The following is a 6,397-nucleotide window of genomic DNA, read 5'->3' on the forward strand; positions in this document are numbered from 1 at the left end:
AGCATTCCAAGCGTCCAATTATCGTGCTTTGCACCCCAGTCATCTTTTTTAATAAATTAAAACATCATGGTTTACATTTTATGTATGTTATAAAATTGAAATAACAACAGTATCAACTTAACCGTCTTTTAGATATTAATCAATAGCGATCTGGTGTGATACATTGTCATTTTCTCACAAGCAGTAAATATATATAGCATGTGTAATACCTTGTATATATTGTGTAGTTACCATATGTACAAGTAATCCTTGCGTAAATAATGGATACTGTGAATATAATTCGAATTATCCGTATTACAAGTGCAATTGTTCAGATGGTTTTTCAGGAGTACAATGTGCAGGTAAGAACTATTCTATTGTGTGTTTTTTTCAAAAAATATAAACAGAATAAGGAAACGCAAGAGAATAAAGTTTTTTCATAAATTTATGCTCGTGCATCTCATACTACATGTTAGAATATAAATGATTAAGAAACTGCCTGCATTGTAGAGTTAATGTATGCATTTTAATTCACCATAGACAAAACATTGTAGGATACCAAAACTATTCTCACGTTTAAGCATCAGGAGAAAGGTTTTCAGATGATGTAGATATCAGTCAGGCCTTGACATATTTTGAATGTGACATCATTAAATCATTGAAGTGACATCATAGTCGACAGGTTTTTATTTCATTTTTTTTTTTGCACAAATAAGCTCATTTTAATATTTTGGCAAAATTAACAATAAGCACATTTAAAAAGTAATAAACATTATTCATGTCATTTAACTGATAAACCTCAAATACAGTTAATGTAAACAATGTCTATTTGGGCGACGGTGTGCTCCATGTTATTCCTCAGAACATACCTGTCAATGGTTATTGTACTGAGTTGATTTATCATTTTCTAGCTGCATTACCCATGGATTAAAGTATATTTATACCAAAACTGCTGTCTTATATTAAAGCATGAGGATACATGTATATCTTTGATTCTGAAGATTAAAGATATTTTGAGAACTATTTGAATAAAATACTAAATGTGCCCCAAATCGTACATTCTCCTTTATGAAAACCTGCACGGCACACAATACAATCTTTTTAAATAATGTATAATTTTGTTCAGTGATTACTTTATTGAAAGGCTTAAACACTTAATGGTGATTGAAACAGCTGATTAATTGCTTTGATGACCATTGCCGGTACATTCTCAGTTCATAGTTCAAACAAAACCTATCAAATGTATCCCGTTAGACAAAAGTAACTGAAAATAACTCTTTTGCCTAAAACAAAAATAACTATAAAGGTAGTGCCGTCCTTATAAATGATTTGTTTTATTGTATCACGTAATAGTTGAGCCGTGCTAAGTGTGAATACCTAATTATACGATAATATCCAGTCTTTAGTTTTATTTATAATTGATTTCAGTGACACCATGTTGCTCCCCCTGTAAGAACAATTCGCAGTGTATAGTCAATGGATCAGGGTACATATGTACATGTATCAAAGGATTTACCGGAGATGACTATATAGGTATTACTTTGACATTTATAATAACATGGCTGATAAGCATCTTTCTTTTAAAGGTCATATAGTTTTCCAATTGAAAACAGAGTGTTAACTACGGGCTTTAGCAACTTATTTATACTCGTTATTTGATTAAGTGGTTTTCTTGTACTGTATCAGTGAGTGAAAGTGCTTTAATGTAGTTTTGTTAATCTACTGATATTGAGATTTAAAATGGGAGATTTAAGATGTCAAACAACATTATCAACCATGCAAAGTTTTAATTTCAACTGGTCTTCATGTATTACTCATAATGACCACACTATAGACACTTTACAGTTAATTGTTTGCTGCAATATTTAAGTGCAGTAATCAAATGTTTAACGTATGATTGTCCAGTGTATCATTTTCGGTAAAACAACTCCTTCAAACAGTGTGTCTTAGCCAGCTTTGATGAAACAAGTATACTAAACATGAAATTATATTTTCATTTGATTTGTATTTGTTTCATGGAAAAATCATGCATTACAAACATTGTTATATTAAAGTATTAAATTATTCTGGACGTGTGAATATTATCGGTTTATTATGCATGAAAATTGTAATATCCTAGCCTTTTCCTATTCCTTTAGTGTTCATCAAAAAACGAATACTTTGTGCAACACGATTTTACCCCCTGATAACTGGAAAACAGTTACTGCATGCAAAATGTGGAACCAAACGATTTTAATTGAATTTTGTTGATCTGTACGTGACTGAGAAAAATTATTAAATATGTAGTGATATTCTATTATATTCAAACATTTCCTGCTTTCACTTTGAATTCCGATTTATCGGCAGTATTAAATGTTTTACAGATTACAAATGCGATGCTGAAAATTATCTTAATCAAACCTGTTTTCTAGAACAAGATGTTTGGAGTGATGATACAGACTGGATTCGTTGGCGGGTAATTTTTGTTAAAAAAACATTTACTTATAGAATCATTCACATGTCATTGTATATAAGAAATCATCAAATCTTATCCTTACTTTTGATATAATGTATCAAATTAAAAACACAACAGAAAGCTTCATTCAACACGTTTCAACTTTGGTGTACTTTTGATATCCACAAACTGCTGAATTTTTCCCGTGTTGTTATACTTCCGAAAATTGCGACGGGATAAAAGTCTATTGTAAACAAGAAACCGTCTTACTAAGATAGATATGTGATATGTTACCCTGACGACGAGCCAATTATTAACCTTTGTTTGTAGATATAATTACATTGAATTGAAGATTTTATAGTAACGTAAATGTTCTTAAGTCAAATTGTGATAATACAAAATCAGTCTCCCCGTTATTAAACGTCCTTTAATTTTGGATTTAGGGATGAAAATTGAAAAAAAAATTGTGTTTAGTGATCAATACTTGGGTCTACTTGAATATCAACTTATTGTAATGAAATTAAACCCCCAAAAAATATTAAAAGTCGATCTAAAAATTTAAAAAGAGACAACAAAATTTATTTTTCATTGAATGTTATTCCCTATAAAACAGAGAAACAGCTTTTTTTAATATTTATATACATTGTATATTGTTCTTTATTATATTTTTTTGACAATATTTATACATATTTAACGTTTGTCTGATTACTCTTTCTTATTCCATTTGCATACGTCGTTGAATTCTTAAATGCCTTAGATCTGTTAATCATATTTTTGTTTGTTCTTATTGGGGACTTTTTTCGGGGGTATGAGCCGGGGAAGGGAGCAACTTCCTCCCCCCCACTTTCAAAATTGGCGATGGAAGAGGCAAAACATATTACTTTGTTTGGCTTTGTTTGTTTGTTTGTATGTATGCTTTTGTCGTAGTGGAAGGGGTATATATAAATGAAGGAGCGTAGGAGCCGAACATTTTGGCAATTTATTTTGTTATTGGAAAGAGGACACTAACTTATTTCTACTATTATTTTTACTCTCACACAGCTGATAGAAACGAGAAGCGCTAGTGTTAACGCAAAATCACTAATTTATTAAAGACTATATATCTCCAAATATCGTTGTACATAAACCGGTATGCAATTTTTTTTCTTGTGTTCAATCTTTTTAATTTTGCAATCGTCTTAAATGCAAAATGTATTACTTTCTAATAAAAAAAACGTCTTATAAGTTAGATACAAAACAAAAGTAACATAATAAACAGGATGGTAACAACCAGATGTATAGTTTTTCTGAACGAGTAGTCAGGTCAAGGGCTCCGGCTATCGCTTCGGACTTGACCTGACTACTCGTGCAGAAAAACTATACGGCAACGGTTGTTACTAGCCTGTCTTTTTTTTGTAACCTTTGTTGTGTATCTAATACTATACTTATAAACATTGATAATATTGATTAACATTATTAATAGATATACCATCACTTATACTATCTCACGTTACTATAAACATTATTTTTTTTATAATCTATTGTTACTAAGAAACATAACAAATACAAAAACCTTCATTAATATAACAATGTATAAATAAGCATTATCAATACTAAATAAATTAGTGATTAAGTCTAATGTTACCAATAAATGTTAATTATATTAACAATCATTACCTTTATTATCGTACCTTACCAATAAACACTATCTATACTGTCTAACCTTACTGATAAACAATACTAAAACTTATAAACATTAATAACATAAATAAACATTGCCAAAATCATCCAATTTTTCATATGGCCGTTGTGATTCTTCTCATGCATGTATGTTTTGTCGTAAATGCAAGCCTTAAACTATAATCAATCTACTTGATATTGTTTCCAATTTTCCAAATAAAATGTACGAGTCATTTGTTGCACAATTCATCGTTATTTTGGTTATCAATGTTCTTCAAATTCCAACTGTATCGATCGTCACTGATGAGTTTATGTAGACGAAAAAAGTAAAATAACAAAAATACAGACCTCCGAGGAAAAATTCAAAACGAAAGGTCGATAATCAAATGGCAAAATCAAAAGCTCAAACACATCAAACGAATGAATAACAACTGTCATGTTACTGACTTGGTACAGGCATTTTCTTATGTAGAAAGGCGTGTTTGGAGTAACAAATTATGACCTTGGTATTTTCGATGAATTTTTAGAAGGGGTGCTGATTACTGAATTCAATTTTCTGTTACAGGATAATACGCCAATGCCTTTTACCGGGCCATCAAGGGCTGCAGAGGGCTCGTTTTACTCCTATGTTCAAAGCAGAGGTATTCCGACTTTATCAAAAGCAAGATTAGTTTCTAAACCTTTGAAAACTGGTTAAGTACCTTTGTTATTTTCAAATACTGATCGGTTCAGATACACTATAATCGTGTTATGATATACAATTGTCAATCTATCCACATATTTTTAAAGGGATTATTCGGACTCTTTAGGACTATCTTAGTGAAACTTATATAGTGCTTCAGAGAGCTTCTTTTACTTATATGTTGAACACAGTGGCATTCCATTTTGATCAAAAGCAAGATTTGTTTCAACTTTTGAAAACTGATCAACTACCTTCGATATTCGGTTATGCATTTTGCAGCTTGTCTTTCCAGTATAACAGACTACACTAGCCACAACCTCTGTAAAAAATAACAGAAACTCAAACAAAGAAAAACAAGAGCAATTAAAACACGGTCTATATTGCTTGACTTAATACCTGCACAAAATGTGGTGAATTTAATCCAGTTTTACGTGCGCACAAACCTTCTCTTTTATGTATTTGTTCAGCATATTATTTAACTTAAAGCAAACATTCAGTACAGTGTTCTCAATCAGATAGCCGCTAACTTGAACAAACTAAAAAATAATATCACATAATGTGAAAAGCCGGGACAAAATGTGCTCACTACTTCCGGCAGCTAGCCATGAAATATACAGCTGTTTTTTTTAATTCTGTCGGTCATGAAATCACAAATATAAAAAAGAACATGTCTTATTATCAATGAAAATAACACTTTATTAGTATCATGGTGCTTCGAAGCGCTTACATAAATTTATCCTTGCCACGAACGCTCAATCCAATATGAGGTAGTTTCATCATAAAATTTAATTGAAACTGACCGTTTCAGTGAGAGGCAGTAATTATTTCAAATTGTTGGATCATCTGACGAAAGAACCATTCTTTATGAATTAGAAAGTATATCAGCTTGTATACCTTGCTGTTCAACAACCTAATTTGAATCATAATTTTTCAGTTTTTAGTTCTATTTGCGACAACGGTTCAGTCTTTAGGTTTTTTTCTGTAATGTTTTCTGAGCTTGTCAGTTTATTCATCGTTTTTTTTTTTTTTTTTTTTTTTTTGCCACGGCGTTGTCAAGTCATCTTAACTGATTTATTTGAAATGGCCTCTTTTTATCTCTAACCTTTCTTTTTTAAGTGATAACAAAGTTCAAATCATCATTTTATATATATATGTCAGCTATGTCAGCTGACATTTTCCATTGTGCATTTTAGATCGGTATGTAGAGCTGAATAACATTTTTCATTCTCTGCGAAATGTGAATCAATCAATTGGAAACATAACTTTAAAATACTTAAGGTTTCAGAAGAGGCAACGAGCTAAACGTAAATAAGGAGACATAGAAACTCTTTCCGAATGGTTTAAGAAAGTGAGGTCGTTGATAAAAATAAGAATTCACAAACTGGATGGGTCTATGAATACAAATGCTATTATAATTTTAAGCCTTATATCTTTTACGACATCGATCTTTAAAGACCTGTCCTACCTCCATGACAAATATGTTGTTGAATCAGATAAAGCCCCACACAACACTGTTCTTGTGTGTAAATCACATTACAGCAATTCCTTGTAAAGAATATAGGTATTGATAAATAATTTTGAAACTCAATATATACCCCCAGTGACACTCACCAAAAAGATATCCGAATTAATCAAAGGTTTGT

At 31.0% G+C, this 6,397-nt stretch overlaps 1 long non-coding RNA gene across 1 annotated transcript; it reads left to right on the top strand.

Annotated features, from left to right (window-relative positions):
* Positions 1–1,410: 1,410 nt before the first annotated feature.
* Positions 1,411–4,735, top strand: LOC127723366 (uncharacterized). Its single transcript, XR_007992016.1, has 3 exons — positions 1,411–1,512; positions 2,343–2,434; positions 4,638–4,735. It is a non-coding gene; the product is annotated as an uncharacterized LOC127723366 (long non-coding RNA).
* The last annotated feature ends 1,662 nt before the right edge of the window (positions 4,736–6,397 follow it).

This window comes from Mytilus californianus, unplaced genomic scaffold (assembly GCF_021869535.1).
Source record: "Mytilus californianus isolate M0D057914Y unplaced genomic scaffold, xbMytCali1.0.p SCAF_13, whole genome shotgun sequence".
Taxonomy (NCBI): domain Eukaryota; kingdom Metazoa; phylum Mollusca; class Bivalvia; order Mytilida; family Mytilidae; genus Mytilus; species Mytilus californianus.